Consider the following 21,326-nt stretch of genomic DNA (forward strand, 5'->3'; position numbering starts at 1 on the left):
GTCAGAAAAGTGTGGAAGGCTGGACTGAGTGAGGCCAAGGACCGGCTGCGGTTTGTGTGGCCAGTATAAGTAAGTAAGTAAATAATATGTAATAAATGTATTACATGATAGCTTCAGTATATTACTAGGTTACATTTTGTCGTGTTTTTCTCTTGTTTCTTAGGTTGGAATCAACTTTTGTAGAACAAATTTCGCGACGTGAAATTATCGTTCGATGTTACTTACGGTTTCCAGCGGTGTTAGCCCATGTGTGTAGTACTGGATATATAATTACAAATTAACAATTTTCAGATATTTTTTACCTTTCTTTTACTGTGAGACCTTGCTTCTTGCCGAATTTCATGATTCTAGGTCAAGAGAAGGACTCTATAGGTTTTAATGAATAAGTCTGCGAGTATCAAAATACACGACATAGATGGCCATATCCTTTGATTGCATTGACTTAGAAGCTTAACGTTTTTGTAGAAGCAACGGACCATAGACCTCAGTATATGACATAAATTTCATTAGAGCAAAAAACAAGTCCAAGTTGCAACTCTGACTGGTTTTTGGTTCTACTGATTAACAGAAGTTGCTGACCCAAGCTACTCCAACACGCTCGAAGTTCGTACATCAATTTCAACTTGATACGTTTACCCGGCCCTCAGAAAAAGGCATCTTAACAGCCGGAGGGACAGACAGTCGGATAATAAATGACAAAAACTTTTTTCGTCTGATACAATTGCAAATCAACAATTTACGGATTTTTACCTTCACTTGTCTGTGAACCCATCCTTCTTGCCAAAATTCATGAATCTCGGTCAGCGGCAAGTACCCTATAGGCTTTGATGAGTGAGTCTGCGAGGACCAAAATATGTTTCACAAATTGTCGTATCTTTTGACTGCTTTGACTTAGGAGTTTAAATTTCTTACTCCGCCAAGGGACAAAGATCTTAGTATGCGACATAAACCCTATAAGGGTTCCGTTTTCACCGATTGAGCTACGGAACCCTACAAAGTAATGCAAGCACGCTCAGGCGCACCCTGGGTACGACACTATGAAAAGGGGTTTGTACATTTTACCGTGTTACTAACGCAACTCCGTAGCCGATGCTGTGACACTCGGCTGGGAGGTAGCCAGTCTGACGCCTGGCGGTGGAAGAAGTTTGCACCGCCAGTGTTTGGCTGGCAAGAGGATCAGAGGTGCTGGCATAAATTTCATGGTCATTGTGCCAGTGTCTTTCGCAATGTCTCATGAAGTAAGGGCATACGGCACTGTTGATGCTGATCTGCCCGATAGACAGCGGCTGTTTCTTGATGGTGCAGCGATTTGCGGGAAGGTGTCTGCGGTGAGTGACAGTAGGAGAACACTAGACAGTTAGTGTGAAGAGCAGCTAGCTCTATAAGTAGAAAAATGTAAGTCAATGTAGATGAGTAGGAAAAACAAAGCTGTAATGTTCGGATTCAGCATTAGTAGTGTGCTGGTTGACACAGCCACGTCATTTAAATATCTAGGCCTAACCTTTTAAAGCGATATGAAATGGAACGAGCGTGTAAGGATTGTAGCAGAGAAGGCGAATGGCCGACTGTAGCTTATTGGGGAATTTTAGGAAAGTGAGATTCACCTGTAAAGCAGAATGCATACGGGACACTAGTGCGACCAGTTCTTGACTACTTCTCGACTGTTGGTGATCCGCATCAGGTTGGATTGAAGGAAGACATCGTAGCAGTTCAGAAGTTGGTTGTTAGATTTCTTACTGGTAGGTTCGAACAACAAGCAAGTATTACGGAAATGCTTCAGGGACTCAATTGGGAATCTCTGGAGGTAAGGCGACATTCTTTAAGAGGAAAAATATTGAGAAAATTTAGAGAACCAGCATCTACAGCTGACTGCACAACGATTCTACTGCCGCTGACGTACATTTCACGTATGGGCCACGAAGATAAGAAAAATTAAGGCTCTATTTGCTAGTGGAACAGGGACGCATCGTACTGTAGCGTGCGGAGGAGTATGTATGCATATGTATATGTATATGTGGAAGTAGATGGGGACATTAATGTCAGGTTCCCCTTCAAGACGAATAAATCGTTCGCCTTTTACTAAATATTTTCGTGGAAGGAGACATAAATGTAGATGTGGTCATTAACATTGCTATATTTTGAGAGTGGTAAGCTACATGTTGGCACCAAATTTCACCTTTCCCCTCTCTCATCATGATACTGAAAGGCTGCAGTCAACCCACCTTTCACGGAACTTAGTAGTTTTATTAGATTCTGCATAGTGTATTTTCTCTGGCTGTATTTTCTCAGATTGTTATCACGCCAGGGGGCAAGATCACGTTAAGAAACGGTCTGATTGATTTTTTTCCATCAATTTTATTACGTTTGATATTCGGCATCCCGTGTGCCAGTACTCGCCTTTCTCAAACATGGATGATTGCTTGGTTGTGTGAACGTAATTGCAAACACAAGCACACTGATGAATTCAGTTCGACTTCATCAGTTTCACCTTGTAGGCGGCAACAGCCCTTGGGTTCAAGTCTCCGATGCTCGCTTGCGGCGCTAGTTTGGCGGGACGTTTATCTTCTCGTCCTTTCCTGACACGAGGTATCGCTATTAGATCCTTCAGACAAACGCGCAAGGAAACGATTGTCCAAATTTTAGACATTGAATCGGTGGAAAATTCTGAACGGAGGAACCAGGCGACGTATCTGCTGTTTCATTTGTGGAGGAGACGCCTTGTACCACTGCAATTTCGGTTTGTCAATTGGTCAGTTGCCCACCGTCAAATTTTCTTCCATCTCTGTCCTCGGGGTTGAAACAGGTTGAATTTTGTTCAGAGTCAGGAGTCGCCCTTCGGGGGTCTGTTGAGTATGACACGTCGCTGCTGAGTGCTCTTGTAATATGATTTTGGAGTTCTTCTAGTTAGTTTGTGCCACAAATTTCTTTTCTCCCCAATTACGTTTAGTACCTCCTCACTAGTTACGTAATCTGTCCATCTAATCTTCAGCATTCTTCTGCAGCACCACGTTTCAAAAACATCTATTCTCTTTTCCTCTAAACTGTTTACTACCAGTGTTCCACTTTCACATATAGCCACACTCCGTACAAATACTTTCAGAAAATAATTCCTAAGTTTTAATTTATTTTTGATTTTAACAAGTTTCTTTTCTTCAGAAACGCTTTTCTTAGCACTGCCAGCCTACATTTTATATCCTCTCTACTTCAGCCATCATTTGCTACCCAAATAGCAAAGCCCAACTACTACTTTCAGTGTCTCGTTTCCTAATGTAATTCCCCCATTATCACCTGATTTAATTCGACTACATTCCATTATTCTTGTTTTGCTTTTGTTGGTGGTCATCTTATATTCTCCTTTCACGACATTGTACACTCCGTTCAACTGCTGTTCCACGTCGTTTGCCGTCTCTGACAGATTTACAATGTCAGCGGCAAATCTCAAAGTTTTTATTTCTTCTCCCTGAACTTAATGCCTACTCCAAAGTTTCCTTTGATTTCCTTTACTGCTTGCTCATTGTAGAATGTCAGTCCGTTCTCAACTACTGCTACCCTTACATACCCCTCGACTCTTATAACTGTAACTGCCGTCTGGTTTCCGTACCAGTTGCAAATAGGCTTTCTCCCTCAGTTTTACTCCTGCTACCTTGAGAATTTCAAAGAGAGCATTCCAGTCAACATTGCCAAAAGCTTTCTCTTAGTCTACAAGTGCTACAAACATAGGTTAGCCTTTCAATAACCTGTCTTCTAAGATAAGTCGTAGGGTCAGTATTGTCTAGCGTGTTCCTACATTTCTTCGGAATCCAAACTGATTAAAGAATTCGTGTTAGTAATTTGCTGCCGTGACTTATTAAACAGATGGTTTGGTAATTTTCACAACTGTCAGCAACTGCTTTGTCTGGAATTGAACTTATTGCATCCTTCATGAAGTCTGAGGGCATTTCACCTATCTCATACGTCTTGCTCAAAATGGTTCAAATGGCTCTGAGCACTATGGGACTTAACAGCTGCGGTCATCAGTCCCCTAGAACTTAGAACTACTTAAACCTAACTAATCTAATGACATCACACACATCCATGCTCGAGGCAGGATTCGAACCTGCGACCGTAGCAGTCGCGCGGTTCCGGACTGAGCGCCTAGAACCGCGAGACCACCGCGGCCGGCACATCTTGCTCGCCAGACTGAAGCGTTTTGTCATGGCTGGCTTTCAGTGACTATCAGCAGTTCTAACGGAATGTCGTCTACTCCCGGGGCTTTGTTTCGACTTATGTCTTTCAGTGTTCTGCCAAATTCTTCTCACAGTTTCATATCTTCCATCTCATCTTCATTTGCGTCTTCTTCCATTTCTGTAATACTGCCTTCATCTCCCTTGTATAGACCACCTATATACTCATTCCACCTTTCAGCTTTCCCTTCTTTGCTTAGAACTGGTTTTCCATCTGAGCACTTGATGTTCATGCAGATGTTTCTCTTTCCTCCAAAGGCCTCTTTTCATTTAGGCGTAATTTATCTTTCCACTAGTGAAATATGCTTCTAAAACCTACATTTGTCCTCTAGCCATTCCTGCTTAGCCATATTGTACTTCCAGCTAGTCTCATTTTGTAGACGTTTATATTCCCTTTCGCCTGCTTCATTTGCTGCATTTTTATACTTTCTTTTTCATCAGTTAAATTCAATATCTCCTATGTTATTCAAGGATTTCTTCTAGGACTTGTATTTTTACTCATGTGATTTTCTGCTGTCTTACTATTCACCTTTTAAATCTACCTATTCGTCTTCTGCTGTATATCTTTACCCTGTTCTAGTCAATTGTTGCCTAATGCTCCCTCTGAAGCTCTGAACCACCTTTGGTTTTTTCAACCTCTCCAGGTCCCATCTCATTAATTTCCTACCTTTTTGCAAGTTCTTCAGTTTTAATCTTATTTTCATAACCAATAAATTGTTTTCAGGTTCCACATCGGCCCCTGGAAATGTCTTCCCGTTTAAAATCTGGTTCCGGAATCTCTGTCTTACCGTTATATAATGAACATGACACCTTCAGGTGTCTCCAGGACTCTTCTTTCGTGATTCTTAAGCCAAGCGTTAGCTATGATTAAATTATGGCCTGTGCAAAATTCTACCAGGCGGCTTCCTCTTTCATTCCTTTCCTCTTTCGTTCCTTTCGTATTCGCCTACTATTTTTTCCTTCCCTTCTTTTACTTACTGTCGAATACCAGTCCCCCATCAAAATTAAATTTTTGCCTCCCTTAACTAACTGAACAATGTCTTTTCTGATCATACATACCTTCAGTCTCTTCATCAGTTGCTGAGCTAATTCGCATGTAAACTTCTACAACTGTAGTTGGTGTAGGCTTCGTGTCTATCTTCGCTACGATAGTGCGATCGCTATGCTGTTAACATCAGCTTACCCACGTTACTATTTTCTTATTCATTGTCAAACGTACTCCTGCATTACCCTTATTTGACTTTGTATTTACAACTCTGTATTCACCTAACCAAAGTCCTGTTCCTCCTGTCATAGAACTTCACCAAACTTCACTACATCTAACTTCAATCTTCCATTTTCCTTTCCAAATTTTCTAACTTGCCTGCCTGGTTGATGTATCTAACATTCCACTCTCCGATCCGTAAAACGCCATTATTTTTCCTCCTGATGACGACATCCTCCTGAGTAGTTCCTGTCCAGTGATCCGAATGGGGGACTATTTTACCTCCGTGACATCTTATCCAAGAGTATGCCATCATCATTTAACCATTCAGTAGATCTCCATGCTCTTGGGAAAAATTACAGCTGTAGTTTCCCCTTGCTTTTAGCCGTTCGCAGTACCAGCACAGCAAGGCCGTTTTGATTGACGTTACAAGGCCAGATCGAACAATCATTCAGAGTATTGCCCCTGCAACTACTGAAAAGGCTGCTGCCCCTCTTCAGGAACCACACGTTTGTCTGGCCTCTTAGCAGAACCCCTTTGTTGTAGTTGCACCCACCGTACGCCTATCTGTATCGCTGAGGCATCACGCCACCCCACCAACGGCAATGTCCATGGTTTATTTTTTTAATTTTATTTTTTTTTTTCGGGGGGGCAGTTGCTAAGGGCTGAAAATTCTTTGGCGAGCAGTTAACTGCCAGCTACCCAGCATTTAGGAGATAGCATATGGAGTTAGACTGACCCTCCTCCACACACAGACACACAGACACACACACACACACACACACACACACACAGTCACCCGCTCAACGAAGGTATAACACATGGAAAGCGAGGAAAGGAGAAAGCCCTTTCCGATTAGACGCTTGAACTCACCCCTTGCGGTTTGCAAACCAACAAAAGCATACAACTTTCTTGTTTTACCGTGTTGTGATTTTCCCTCCGAAGACTTGTTTGATGCAACTCTCCAAGACTGTCTATCCTTTACAAGTCTCCACATTACTGCTGCAATGTACATCCACTTGCATTTTTTCATTCCCGTGAAGCCTTGATGAACTATCTCAAACTATTACTCACAAAACATCTCTCTCCTTTACCAAACTGACTATTCCACGATGTCCCACGATAGGTCTTTTCAACTGAACCCTTCTTTTTGTCAAATTATGCTATGAATTTATTTCTCCCCGTTGCGATTCAGTACCTCTTCATTAGTCGTTCGATATACTCATCTAATCTTCAGCGTTCTCCTGTAGGACCACATTTCAAAAACTTAATTTCTCTTCTTCATTGCACTTTTTATCAACCACGTTTAATTTCCGTATCAAGCTACACTACAAACAAATACCTTCAAAAGATGTACTCTAAGACTAAAAAAAAAGAAAAAAAAGAACGACACACCACGAAGGAATTATCCGAATGGGTCGGAAATCGGTAGATATGTACCTTTACAGAAAAACAAATAATTACAGAAAGATACTAAAATGTAGACTTTCACGGCCGGAAATGTCATGCCCATTATAATTATCCGGGCTGTTATGCCGTGGTCGGTTGATGAATTCTGTGTCAATTCAAAACGTTTCGTCCCTGTCTGCAGAGGACATCTTCAAGTGGGTCTGTGGCTCGATGGAAGGCCCAACACACCCACTGGCTCGCTACTGGACGCTCGCTGTTGGACCTTCCATCGAGCTACAGACCCCCCTGAAGATGTCTTCCGCAGACGGGGACGAAACTTTGGAAATTGACACAGAATTCATCAACCGACCACGGAATAACAGCCCGGATAATTATAATGGACATGAATTTCAGAAAGATTCAAGAGAAAGATTTTCTCGTATGGAGCAAGTTAACAACGTGTTGGTCCTCCCTTGGCCCTTATGCAAGCAATTATTCGGCTTGGCATTGATTGACAGAGTTGTTGGATGCCCTCATGGGGGATATCGTGCCAAATTCTGGCGCTTTAGATAGTCAAAATCCCGAGATGGTTGGAGGACCCTACCCATTATACTCCAAACATTCTCACTTGGGAAGAGATACGACGATCTTGCCGGTCAGAGTAGGGTTCGACAACCAGTAAAAACTGTTACCGATTGTGGGCGGGATTTATCTTTCTGAAATGTAAGCCCAGGATGGCTTGCCGTGAAGGGAAACAAAACGGGTCGCGGAATATCGTGGACGTACCGCTGTGCTGGAAAGGTGCCGCAGAAGGACAACCAAAGGGGTCCTGATAGGAAATCAAATGTCACTTTAGACCATCACTCCTAGTTGTTGGTCCACATGACGGGCGGCAGTCCGGTTGGTATCCCACCTCTGTCCGAAGCGTCTAAAGAGCGGTTATCCAATTTCTTCGCGCAGAATAGGAGCATGTGTCACAACTTTATTGCAAGATGAAAGAGATGTATGGAGAGCAGTATTTCTCACGGTGGGATAGCGATGTGAGGCTGGAAGTACGACCAAGAAGACTTTGGAGCTCGTTCAGAAATTTCTGTGGGAGGTCCTGGAACATCCTCCTTACCGCCCCGGTATCTCCGCCTGTAGTTGGAATATCTTTTTCTCCTGAAACTATGAAAGGTCAGAGAGCCACCTGTGACAAGGATTTGTTGGGCACCTTGGAGAACTGGATCCGTCGGCAACCCAGCAGTTTCTAAACGACGAAAAGGGTCGAGAGGCAGCACGGCTATATCAGAACAAGTACCTTCACAGACACGAAACGCATCACACAACGTTTCAAGCCTTTTTGGGCGTTCGTATCATCATGAATCCTTTCAGACAAAAGAACGTGCAGGGAGGCGGCGGACTGTGTGCGGATGCTGAGACCAATCAGAACTCCAGGCAAGTGGTCCGCCAACATGGTTTAAGTGAAAGAGTGAGGAAGTCCATGATGCGACGTGTGAGCGCGTGCGTTGCATCCTGTGGAGTTCACTTTGAACGTCTGTTCTGACGTGGATGCGATGCAGCTCTGTACCGTGTTCGAGAACGGTTTGCTGCCGTTGCACCTACACCGTCCACTTCTGGACACATGTTCATTTGACCTTTTTTCATCCATTTCCAGTGATGAATCCGTCCCTGGAGTTTGTAGGTTTTATTTATGTTCACTCTGAATATGGTTCCAATACAGCGTCTTCTGTAGAAAAAACTGGGGTATGTGCCGTACGATCAAACAAAGAAATACTTACAGGTTGTTGCACTTGAAATTGATTCTGTAAGACCATATCAGGGCGCACAAGCTGTTTTCTCGAGGAGGCGTCGAGATTATAGACAGATGACATGTGGAAAATTAAGCCTCTTAAAACAAAACAAAAAGTTAAGAGTGCAGATAACACAACAGCTAACAACAGACAGAAATTTTCACATGCATTCGAATATTCCTTTAACTGTAGGCACAATTCAAGAGAGAAATAATAAACGTAAATAGTTAGTAATGAAAAATGAGATGTATCAAAGCATTGGACAATACGAAGGAAGGATAAGCGCCTAAAGTTGATGCGCTTCAGTAGATTGATTAAAACTGGAAGAAAAGTGATAAAAAACTCATTTGAAAAATTATTTACAGGCTCTTTTTGCAGGAAGGATGTCCCCAAAAACCGAAACACTGCTGTAGTAATTCAAATTTACAAGAAAGGAGACAGACAATAAACGAAAATCCGGGGTCACTCGAGCCCCTGATGATGTTGCCGTTTTAACTTCGAAGATGTATCCTGCAGGCGGAGACGAACGTCGGGAAATAGTTTCATATATCGACTGCGGCCTCTCAGTCCAGAAGTTCTAAGTGGAAAAAAAACTACTTAAACTATGTAAAAAATATTGAACTTCAATCTAATAATTATCTTGGTAATGGAGTTGTAACTATGAATGTTTAATGTTGGCCTATAACTTCTTAAACTCGTGTTTGTGTGAAGTTGGTCTGTGACAAATATATAAAATTATTTTGATATCGAAATGTGTAAACTGACAAAACGACCGGGAGAGAGGTGTGCTGACCACATGCCCATCCATATCAGCATCCAGTGACGCCTGTGGGCTGAGGATGACACGGCGACCCGTCGATACCTTTGGGCCTTCATGGCCTGATGGGGTGGAGTTGAGTTTATTTGACTGAAAAACAAATGACTCAGATTAAAATGTTGGCCCTGAATATTTTTATTCTTTATCTTTAGTCTTGCAAAACAATGACTGTACCAGAACTGTTAATTTAATTACACAGCAAATGAACAAAAAATTTAACACATCCGACTTCTGATAAAATTGCCTGAAAACTCACGATAGCACTTTACTAAGATCTTCTACTGATATTAAGATTCTGACTTAGTATATTATTTTCACAAATAACACTCTGACAATCATTGTGCCTTACAATGGTCTTGAATTTTGATGATAATTAAAGCTGTTGGCCCAACTGCGCGCACGGAACGCTCATCTATTCTGCAACCAGTCACTATTAAGATAACGATGAAACTGTCAAAAATAAAATTTAATTTACAGTTGATGCGATGTGCAAAGCAAGACGGTGTCTTATCACTTTTCATAAAAATGCTTCCGCAGCACACAACTCGTGATGGGAATGCGAGTATACAAACGCATTCATAAGGGTAAAGGGTGGAAAATGAGGAACTAAACTTAACAATTGATAAATGAGAACAAAGACTTCAAGTTAAACTATGCTTCACTAAACCATAACAACAGTACACTCTTTCATAAAGTCCTCACAACTATACTGGTTGGCAAAGCATTTTTTAATAATTTTCCTCTGTAGAATTACCTTCCTTAACACTTGTTTCAACTATAAGACAAAACCATATGTTGCATTATAAAATTTCTACTGCAGACTTCACTCACACACAATGTTCTAACAATAAGAAAATACACAATCACAAATATAAATGAAAACTGTATTACCTTAAAAGTTTTTGTTGTTTCATTAATGATTCCTCAATATCTTCAATATTCCTTAAAACACATTATTATAAAATTTTATTACAAAATTTTTAAATAATGTTGCCACCACTACATGGCAGACGAGCTTCCATCCTTCTCAAACCAACTGACTACTACTCTGACAAAGTAAAACTAACCTCTCTGACCAAGGTTTGTGGTCTCAGGAACAGACTTAAAAAGAATATGGTTATGTCAATGCTACAGACGTTGAGTACATTTATCAGATTCGCAGCTTTATTCATATTTATCGCCATAACTATCTGAAAATCATCATGGCAAATAAGACAGTCCTCTTTCAACTGAACTGCAGAAATTAAAAAATAAAAATCTCATTACTTCTGTTTTTTATAGTTTGGAGTCAATTTCACTTTTCTAGTCAGGAACTGAAAGTCTAATAAAGTATTAAAATTGGGATCAACCTTATAACGTTAGTGATAAGCTTGCGAGTCACGCAACGCTTTCCGAGAGCAGGCTCCTATCTTCTAATATGCAATATTCTTTATAGAATGTATACAATTTAACAACGAAAAACAAGCAACAAAACCGTCGGACTAAACAATCACAGTCTTACTTACATTCAGTTCTCTTCATACTCTGCTGGCGCCGTTGACCACATGCAATTGTTTCCTTTAGCATATCATCTTCTTCTATAAGCTGGACACAATCACCATGTACCCGTAAATTAGTATTCCACTAATGTTTTGCTGCCACTACCTAGCCTGCAGCTAAAATGGAAAATTCTAGCTTTGAGACACTCCGAACCGGTGTTAGCAAACGAATATAAAATTTGCAGTAGGCAAAACTGTATAAAGAAATTGGTTGTGCGAGTGCAGTGTAGAACAATTCAGTTTGAAGATGACGTATGTTTAACACTATTCGGTAAGCCTGCGAGTTCAAATACATCACTGAACAGTAATATTATCTTCAGCTTCAGAAACAAAAGTGCCGAGGAGTTACTGTCTTCGAAAAACTTATTAATTAAAAGCCATTAATAATGATGACACGTTTGTTGAGAAGAACTGAGCAGTAAGTGAATGTTTGCGCACTGTTCTCCTCTTCTAACTCCTCTGCTAGTATTTCGTTATCGGAATCATCAGTGATCAATTACAATAAAATGCTTCGCTTTATAGCCGCAGACGAATTTGATAATGACACAGTATTTTACACGTAAGTATGCTAATACACTGAAAAGCCAAAGAAAGTGGTACACCTGCCTAATATCGTGTAGGACTCCCGCGATCAAGCAGAAGTGTCGTAACACGACGTGGCATGCACTCGACTAATGCCTGAAGTAGTGCTGGAGAGTATTGACACCATGAACCCTGCAGGGCTGTCCATAAATCTGTAAGAGTACGAGCGGGTGGAGATCTCTTTTGAACAGCACGTTGCAAGGCATCCAAGATATGCTTAATAATGTTCATGTCTGGGAAGTTTTCTGGCCAGCGAAAGTGTTTAAACTCAGAAGAGTGTTGCTAGAGCCACTCTGTAGCAATTCTGGACGTGTGGGCTGTCGAATTGTCCTGCTGGAATTGCACAATTCCCTCGGAATGTACAATGGACACGAATGGATGCAGGTGATCAGACAAGAAGCTTACATACGTATCAACTGTCAGTCGTTTCTATTATAGGTCCCGTATCACTCCAAATGCATACGTCCTACACTATTACAGAGCTTCCACCAGCTTGAACAGTCCCTTGCAGGGTCCATGGATTCATGAGGTTGTCTCCATACCCGTACACGTCCATCCGCTCGATACAATTTGAAACGACCCGTCCGACCAGGCAACATGGTTCCAGGTGTCAACAGTCCATTGTCTGTGTTGACGGGCCCAGACGAGTTGAATGGTTCTTTCGCTGACACTTGCTGATGGTCGAACATTGAATCTGCAGCAATTTGCCGAAGGGTTCGACTTCTGTCACGTTGAACGATTCTCTTCAGTCGTCAGTGGGCCCCATTCTTGCACGATCTTTTTCCGGCCGCAGCGATGTCGGAGATTTGATGTTTTAGCGGATTCTTGATATTCACGGTACGCTAGTGAAATGGTCGTATGGGAAAATCCCCACTTCATCACTACCTAGAGGATGTTGTGTCCTATCGTTCGTTCGCCGACTATATCACTACGTCCAAATTCACTTAAATCTTGATAATATGCCATTGCAGCAGCAGTAACCGATCTGACAACTGCGCTAGACACTTGTTGTCTCATACAGGGGTTGCCGACCAAAGCGCCGTATTCTGCCTGTTTAAATATCTATGTATTTGAATACGCATGCCTACACCAGTTTCTTTGGCGCTTCAGTGTATAATTTCTTTTTGAAGTTTTATTGAACATGTAAAATGGTGAACACTGCTTTTTTTTTTAATATACGTGCACTATGCGAATCCTCTACCGCAAGCAAAGTCACACGAAAGTGCCAAATTGAACTATTGGTAATGTGCGAAGAAGATTATTTTCTACAAAATACTACTTCTTTTTAAAATAAAAGTTCTATACTTCAGTTAAAAGTGTCATTTTGTATGCTGTAAGTAGAATGTATACACTATCTGCAAAAAGTATCCGGAAACAGCTATGTGATGCGGAACTGAACACTAGATGGTGGAAGAGGCAAAACCAACAGTATAAAAGAAGCCAGGGAGTATTGCTTTGTCAGCAGAGAACAGTAACAGTAGAATGATCAATTATGAGAGCTGTGTAACTTCGATTTGGGCTGGTCATTCGGTGTCACCTGAGTAAGAAATCCATCGGGGACATTTAAAACCTTCCAAAGTTGCCGAAGTCGACTGTTGGTGATGTGTTTTGTGAAGTGGCAACACGAAGGAACAACCACAGCTGAGCAAACACACGCGGACCTCACATACTGACGGACAGCGCTCATCGAGCATTACGGGCGGTGGTTGTAAAAAATCGCATGAAATCACCAGAAGGAATCAACCGTAAGTTCCGAAGTGCTACTGGCAGTCCATCTAGCGCGATGGTTGCCAACCTGGAGGTAATTACCCCCAGAGGGGTAAAAGGTAATTTTCTGAGGGGTAATAACAGAAGGGTTCCATTGCGTTTTGGCCACGAAACTAAACAATTTTTAAAAAATCATTATTATCACCACTCACGTTCCTCGCATAGGCTACCCACTGCACACATACTTTGCATTTTGTACCATGCGTCTGTGATAGTAAATCTAAGACGTATACATCAAATACGCTTGCATATCTCACAAGAATGACTTCTGCGAGTTGTTGGTAGTTTCCAAAATAGACTAAAATTGCTTCACTATTCATTTAACAGCAATAAACGAGCTAATTGACAGCATAACACAACGGTAATTATGTTGTGGCTACTATGCACCTGTAGGATCTACACTGTCTTATTATCATTGTATTATTAGTGCCAGTGTTAAGACTCAAAGCATTGGCAGCATGTACTAGCAGTTCCCCGTTTCTGCTAGTTCAGAAATAAGGAGTTCGGCAGTCAGGTGCTTTACAAACAGCAGATCTAAGTATAGTGCACACATTTTAATTTGTTTGAGTTTAGATAGGGGCGCAGGACGTGGGTGAAACAGATGCCGCTAGGTTGAGGAATAGTGCAGAGGAAGCACGTTTTGTTAAAAATGTCTGCCCTCAATGTGGATATTTAGCTTTCTTTTCCGAGAAGGAGTTTTACGTAACAAGTGCAATGCATTGATAATTCTTTCAACATTATTATCATTTATCATTTATCTTCATTATCATTTCAGAAATGAAAGTCTTCAAAGAAAATTCTTCTTCATTCTAAAGTTCTTTTAGGTGTTAATGTTGGTAATGGTGAGGGAAGGAGAAGAGTGTGCAAGTGTGCATGTTGGAGGGGGGGGGGGGGGGGGGCTAATAGCTATTATTTGATGGCACTCAAGGTACCACTGATCTGGCACAATTACTGTACATAGGGGATTGAAAATAATGGGGTACAATGGTCAAGCGGCTCTTCATAACCCAAATAATTACTTAGGCAATGCTATACGATGCTTCAAGTGATGTAAAAAGCAGCCTGAAGAGACACACGTGGGGAAGGAGAACGATTTCGCACTAGAGTTGAACGGTGAATGTATCGTGTCCAAAGATTTGGAGGCTAGTACACTCATGCAACATTATGCCTCTCCACACCATAATATCTGGCCCATCCAAAGGGTCATGTGATAACAGACCCTATTATGAACTATGTCCCTCCTTTTGTAACGAGTCGCGGTGAACTGAATAAAACTGTCCTTTCTGTTCGCCTCATTGCGCATTTCTTTCAGTTACCTTTCGTACTATACTGCAGCAGTTCTTCCTGTGTATGATCCAAGTTTTAGCGAGCTATGTTACTTGGCAGTGACCGATTATGCGAAAGTTACTTTTATCGAGCGAGGTTGCGCATTGGTTAGCACACTGGACTCGCATTTAGGAGGACGACGGTTCAAACTGGAGTCCGGCCATACTGATTTAGGTTTTCAGTGATTTCCCTAAATCGCTTCAGGCAAATTCCGGGATGGTTCCTTTGAAAGGGCACGGCCGACTTCCTTCCCCATCCTTCCCTAATCTGACGGGACCGATGAGATCGCGTTTGACACCTATCCCCAAATCAACCAACCAACCAAAGTTACTTTCTCCACAAGTTTTTCACACCACTGTATATTTGAATATAACATATAATATTTTAATATAATTTAAAACGAGTTAGTTGTTTGACCAAAGAAATATGCATAAAATATCTACTTAAAAATAATATAAATAATTTTAAAACCATCTGGCGCACAGATAAATATGTTCATACGGAATCAGGAAGTCACATGCAACTGGCCAACTGCACTAAGCTATGTTGCTACACCACAAATCTTGTAATTTATAATTGTAGAGTGCGCTATACTACACAATTAACACTACACAACATTACACTACAGTGCACTGCTGTACTTGGTTATCAGAACGAAACTAGATTTATTAATTTGTCTGGGTAGTTAGCCACTGTCGCACTGAGGCACAGCTCACGATTGACAGGGGCTGCGATGTTGTGCGCAGAGATTTTTGGATAGCTGCCAGGGTCTCAGGCAATTCTTCCTGCTTGCCCCAAGGCTCACCTGCTGTATACTGTGTACTGTACTCGCTCAGTATATAAAGTTTAGGTTTTGCTATCCTTCCTGTTGTTGCAGTTTTAATGGCCAGCAGTATCGTTCTGTCGTGGAGAGCCTGACTGCCACAAGTGAATAAAATTCGTTATTTGGAGAAAACAGCAGCAGTGGTAAAATATGTATCAAATATAGCCCAAGCCATTATTATTTTTGAATGTTCTTTTTATTACATTCAAAAGTTATTTATAAGGAACAGTCAAATTAGAACGAGGCAAACAGAAAAAAATAAGTAAACTGTTTATTGATTCAAAAGTAGTCGCCCTAACTGTTAACACTTTCGTCCCACTGTAAGACAAGACGGCCAATACCTTCATGGAAAATCGTTTGCGGCTGCCTTCGGATCTATGAATTGTACCCCGGCGTGCACCTCTTCATCAGAAGGAAATCTGCAGCCACGAATGTCTTTCTTCAGGACTCCAAAAAATAGAAATCGCATAGGAAGAGATAGAGACTGTGTGGAGGATGTATGAGCGCTTCCCAGCGAAAGTTCTGCAGCGCACTCAAAACAACAGGCACGTCAACACTGGGGAAGCAAGGCTCGGTGCTTATTGACGTTGGAAATCAGCGCCACAATTGACGCACAGAGGTACGTGGGCACTTTTAAAAAATAGGTGTTGTCATAAAATACATACGCCCTGAAATGTTGACGAAGGGTATCGTTCTGTTGCACGATAGCGCCCACCCAAATGTTGCCATACTTGTTTCGCCCACGCTGCAGATGTTTCGCCGAGGAGGCCTTACACATCCTCCATACATCTCTCCCTATGCGATATCCATATTTTTGGAGAGCTGAAGAAAGACTTTCGCGTTCGTCGATTTACTTCGGACGAAAAGGTGCACGCCCGGTTACAATCATGATTAAGTAGGCAGCTGCAAACATTTTTCCATGAAGGTATTGACCGTCTTGTAGCACAGTGCAATAAAGGTATTAACAGTTATGGCACTTACTTTTGAGATAATAAACAGTTTACTTACATTTTAGGGTTCCGTGTCTCGGTCGGAAAAAATGTTTTGACTCCTTTTCCTATAAAACAGGTAGAGGTACGAAAGTGAAATTTGTGATCTATGCTAAGGTTTATGGTCACTTGGCGGTGTACAGAATTTTAGCTTCCAAGTCAATGCAGTCGAAAGATACGCTATTTAAGTCCCATATTTTGATACTCACATAGTCAATCATCAAAATCTATAGGGTACTTCTCATTGTCCTAGAATAAGTAAATTTGGCAAGAAGCATGACTTTACAGTACAAGTAAAGAAAAAAATAAAAAATGTAATTTTGTATTTATATCAAACGAAGGTGGCAGGGGTAAAGTGCAGGGAACGAAAGGCTATCTACAATTTGTACAGAAACCAGATGACAGTTATAAGAGTCGAGGGGCATGAAAGGGAAGCAGTGGTTGGGAAGGGAGTGAGGCGGGGCTGTAGCCTATCTCCGATGTTATTCAATCTGTATATTGAGCAAGCAGTAAAGGAAACAAAAGAAAAATTCGGAGTAGGAATTAAAATCCATGGAGAAGAAATTAAAACGTTGAGGTTCGCCGATGACATTGTAGGCACAATTTTGTCAGAGACAGCAAAGGACCAGGAAGAACAGTTGAACGGAATGGACAGTGTCTTGAAAGGAGGGTATAAGATTAACATCAACAAAAGCAAAACGAGGATAATGGAATGTAGTCGAATTAAATCGAGTGATGCTGAGGGAATTAGATTAGGAAATGAGACGCTTAAAGTAGTAAATGAGTTTTGCTATTTGGGGAGCAAAATAACTGATGATAGTCGAAGTAGAGAGGATATAAAATGTAGACTGGCAATGGCAAGGAAAGCGTTTCTGAAGAAGAGAAATTTGTTAACATCGAGTATAGATTTAAGTGTGAGGAAGTCGTATCTGAAAGTATTTGTGTGGAGTGTAGCTATGTATGGAAGTGAAACATGGACGATAAATAGTTTGGACAGAAAGAGAATAGAAGCTTTCAAAATGTGGTGCTACAGAAGAATGCTGAAGATTAGATGGGTAGGTCACATAACTAATGAGGAGGTATTGAATAGAACTGGGGAGGAGAGAAACTTGTGGCACAACTTGACTAGAAGAAGGGATCGGTTGGTAGGACATGTTCTGAGGCATCAAGGGATCACCAATTTAGTATTGAAGGGCCACGTGGAGGGTAAAAATCGTAGAGGGAGACCAAGGGATGAATACACTAAACAGATTCAGAAGGATATAGGTCGCAGTAGGTACTGGGAGATGATGAAGCTTGCACAGGATAGAGTAGCATGGAGAGCTGCATCAAACCAGTCTCTGGACTGGAGACCACAACTACAACAACGACACACGAAAGAGACGCCCTCGAAAGTCTTGGGATTCTCAGGACTGATATGTTGATACTATCGCTGTCGATAACAGGCAAAATTCTCCGAGATTCCCGATTCACGGGATGTATGAACTATCTATATACGTACCAAAGTTTGTACGGAACCCCTAGAGCGCGAATCGTATTCGCACTTGGGTATTTTTTTTCCCAAACGTCTCGTTTTCATTTGACTCTTCTATTGTGCAATAAGCAATTTATATATCCTTAAAGCAAGAGGAAAAGTTGTCATTACTCCGCCTGCGTGGTTTTGACTCGATAGTGCATGCGATATACTGTTTATTAGTTAGATGATCACATTGTTTACGTTTTCATCACGGCAGAAACTTGTTCTCGTGTTGCACAAAATGCAGCATTGCTTTCGTAAGTCCAAAAGGAGTTGTGCCAACGTTTGTTGTGAAACAGCGGGAAGAATCCACCGAATGGCGTCGCAGAGCGGCTCCAGGCTCTCAAAATAGGACTGCAGGAGGCAGCGCGGCGTGCGCGGCAGAGGCTGACCGCTTGCTACCCCACTCCAGGCAGGGCTGAGAGCTGCCGTCGCCCCTATTCCGGTAGCCGCAGTGAGCCACCAGGGGCAAAGTCATCAACTTGTGTTGAAACGCAAACGCCGTGTGGTGTTGAAGGCTTATCACGGATCTTGTTTGTTCAAAATTAGGTGACCTCCCAACAGGCTCCAGCCACATCCGGAACTGGTTCCCACAAATTGGGCAAATAAGATCCAAATATCGCGGTCACTTCTAAATCTGTTACTGTCGCTTTGCGGTAAGAAGGCTTGTATGCAAAGGAAGCTGCCCGCCGAATTCGGGTACACCCCAGCGGCATCATCCGAACATTCAACAGTTATCGTGAGATAAAACGTTGAAGGTCAGCCTCGTAGTGGTCGACCACGACCAACAAAACCAGATTATGGCCGCTGCCTCCAAATTATGTCACATAAGTACCTTGAGGAAAATGCAGTAGAACTGCGCAGTGCTTTTTTATAGAAAACAGGAACAATGTGTCGATCCAGACATTTCGTGATCGCCTACACACGATCAATTTGGCCTCATTACCAACAACAACACAGACCTCTCAGCATTGTCATACGTGAAGGTGGTGGCCAAGGGAACTTCTCGAATGTAACTTGGATCGATGGTGTGCAGTTCTCTTCATCGATGAGTGCAAGATATGTCTAGCGTCAACTGACAGTCATAGAAGAATGTAGAGGCAGTTGTTGTTGTTGTGGTCTTCAGTTCTGAGACTGGTTTGATGCAGCTCTTCATGCTACTCTATCCTGTGCAAGCTTCTTCACCTCCCAGTACCTACTGCGACCTATATCCTTCTGAATCTGTTTAGTGTATTCATCCCTTGGTCTCCCTCTACGATTTTTACCCTCCACGTGGCTCTTCAATACTAAATTGGTGATCCCTTGATGCCTCAGAACATGTCCTACCAACCGATCCCTTCTTCTAGTCAAGTTGTGCCACAAGTTTCTCTCCTCCCCAATTCTATTCAATACCTCCTCATTAGTTATGTGACCTACCCATCTAATCTTCAGCATTCTTCTGTAGCACCACATTTTGAAAGCTTCTATTCTCTTTCTGTCCAAACTATTTATCGACCATGTTTCACTTCCATACATAGCTACACTCCACACAAATACTTTCAGATACGACTTCCTCACACTTAAATCTATACTCGATGTTAACAAATTTCTCTTCTTCAGAAACGCTTTCCTTGCCATTGCCAGTCTACATTTTATATCCTCTCTACTTCGACTATCATCAGTTATTTTGCTCCCCAAATAGCAAAACTCCTTTACTACTTTAAGTGTGCTTCAGGACGATAATGGACGAAGGCACCACTCACCAGCAAGTGAACTCCTACCCTCACGATGCAAAAATAACACGAATGGCCTGCTGTGGTGAGGTCTTATGGGACCAGACTACTTAGGTCATCGGTCCCTAAGCCTACACACTACTTAAGCTAACTTAAACTAACTTACGCTGTGGGCAACACACACACAGAAACACCCATGCCCGAAGGAGGACTCGAATTTCCGACGAGGTGGCCTGCTGCCTCTGCTGACATGGGCCTGCGTGGGCATGCGTGGATTGAGGCAGGGTTGAGGGGCAACGTCTCGACTGTCTTGTGGTGGACAAGAATCCAAGGCGAATCCAAGCACATGACAAAGCACGGTATTGGACACCGCAGTATTACACAGCAGCATATTTTGATCTCACATATGTACAAAGATTTGCTTCATCGAACAGAATGATTTTACTATTGTTATGGTTTTGTTTTTATTTCACAGTGTAGTTTTACTTTCATAATGCTCGTTAATTCATCCCTGCTTTCCTTTGAATCTAAGCCCACGCATATTGTCAGATACATATGCAAGTAAATGTTATATTTCTCTAATACGGATTCTCTAAAATTATCCAACAGGGTTTCGCGAGAGCAAAGTCACCTTTCTTCTAAAGATTCCCTTTTAAGTTCCCCGAGTATCAGTGTTTCATATGGGCTATAGTAGTGTTAGGCGATGCAAGAGGCGAGAACTGATAAATTCTCAGTCCTAACGTGTTATCGGTGTTCTCCAGAACTGGCGTTGAACGATGGACAACCACATCCGAGAAAGACCTTTCGTATAACGTTGCGTATCTGCGTGTGTCATTCTCAGTTCCCGGATGTGCAATCGTTTCCACTTATTTCCAGCAGTCCCCTATACAGGAATTCGGAAAACAGGTTTCAGATGTTGTACCAATAGAGCACTGTGTATCTACATCTACATCTACATACATACACCGCAATCCACCATACGGTGCGTGGTGGAGGGTACCTCGTACCACAACTAGCATCTTCTCTCCCTGTTCCACTGCCAAACAGAACGAGGGAAAAATGACTGCCTATATGCCTCTGTACGAGCCCTAATCTCTCTTATCTTATCTTTGTGGTGTTTCCGCGAAATATAAGTTGGCGGCAGTAAAATTGTACTGCAGTCAGCCTCAAATGCTGGTTCTCTAGATTTTCAGACTCCCACCCTACTTCCTGAAGCATTTCCGTAACACTCGCGTGATGATCAAACCTACCGGTAACAAATCTAGCAGCCCGCCTCTGAATTGCTTCTATGTCCTCCCTCAATCCGACCTGATAGGGATCCCAAACGCTCGGGCAGTACTCAAGAGTAGGTCGTATTAGTGTTTTATAAGCGGTCTCCTTTACAGATGAACCACATCTTCCTAAAATTCTACCAATGAACCGAAGACGACGATCCGCCTTCCCCACATCTGCCATTACATGCTTGTCCCACTTTATATCGCTCAGCAATGTTACGCCCAAATATTTAATCGACGTGACTGTGTCAAGCGCTACACTACTAATGGAGTATTCAAACATTACGGCATTCTTTTTCCTATTCATCTGCATTAATTTACATTTATCTATATTTAGAGTTAGCTGCCATTCTTTACACCAATCACAAATCCT

General features: G+C 42.0%; 1 non-coding gene across 1 annotated transcript; it reads left to right on the top strand.

Annotated features, from left to right (window-relative positions):
- Window positions 1–2,035: 2,035 nt before the first annotated feature.
- LOC124596724 lies at window positions 2,036–2,151 on the top strand. The gene has a single exon (XR_006978366.1). It is a non-coding gene; the product is annotated as a U5 spliceosomal RNA (small nuclear RNA).
- Window positions 2,152–21,326: the final 19,175 nt, after the last annotated feature.

The sequence above is a fragment of the Schistocerca americana genome, chromosome 2 (genome assembly GCF_021461395.2).
Source record: "Schistocerca americana isolate TAMUIC-IGC-003095 chromosome 2, iqSchAmer2.1, whole genome shotgun sequence".
NCBI lineage: Eukaryota > Metazoa > Arthropoda > Insecta > Orthoptera > Acrididae > Schistocerca > Schistocerca americana.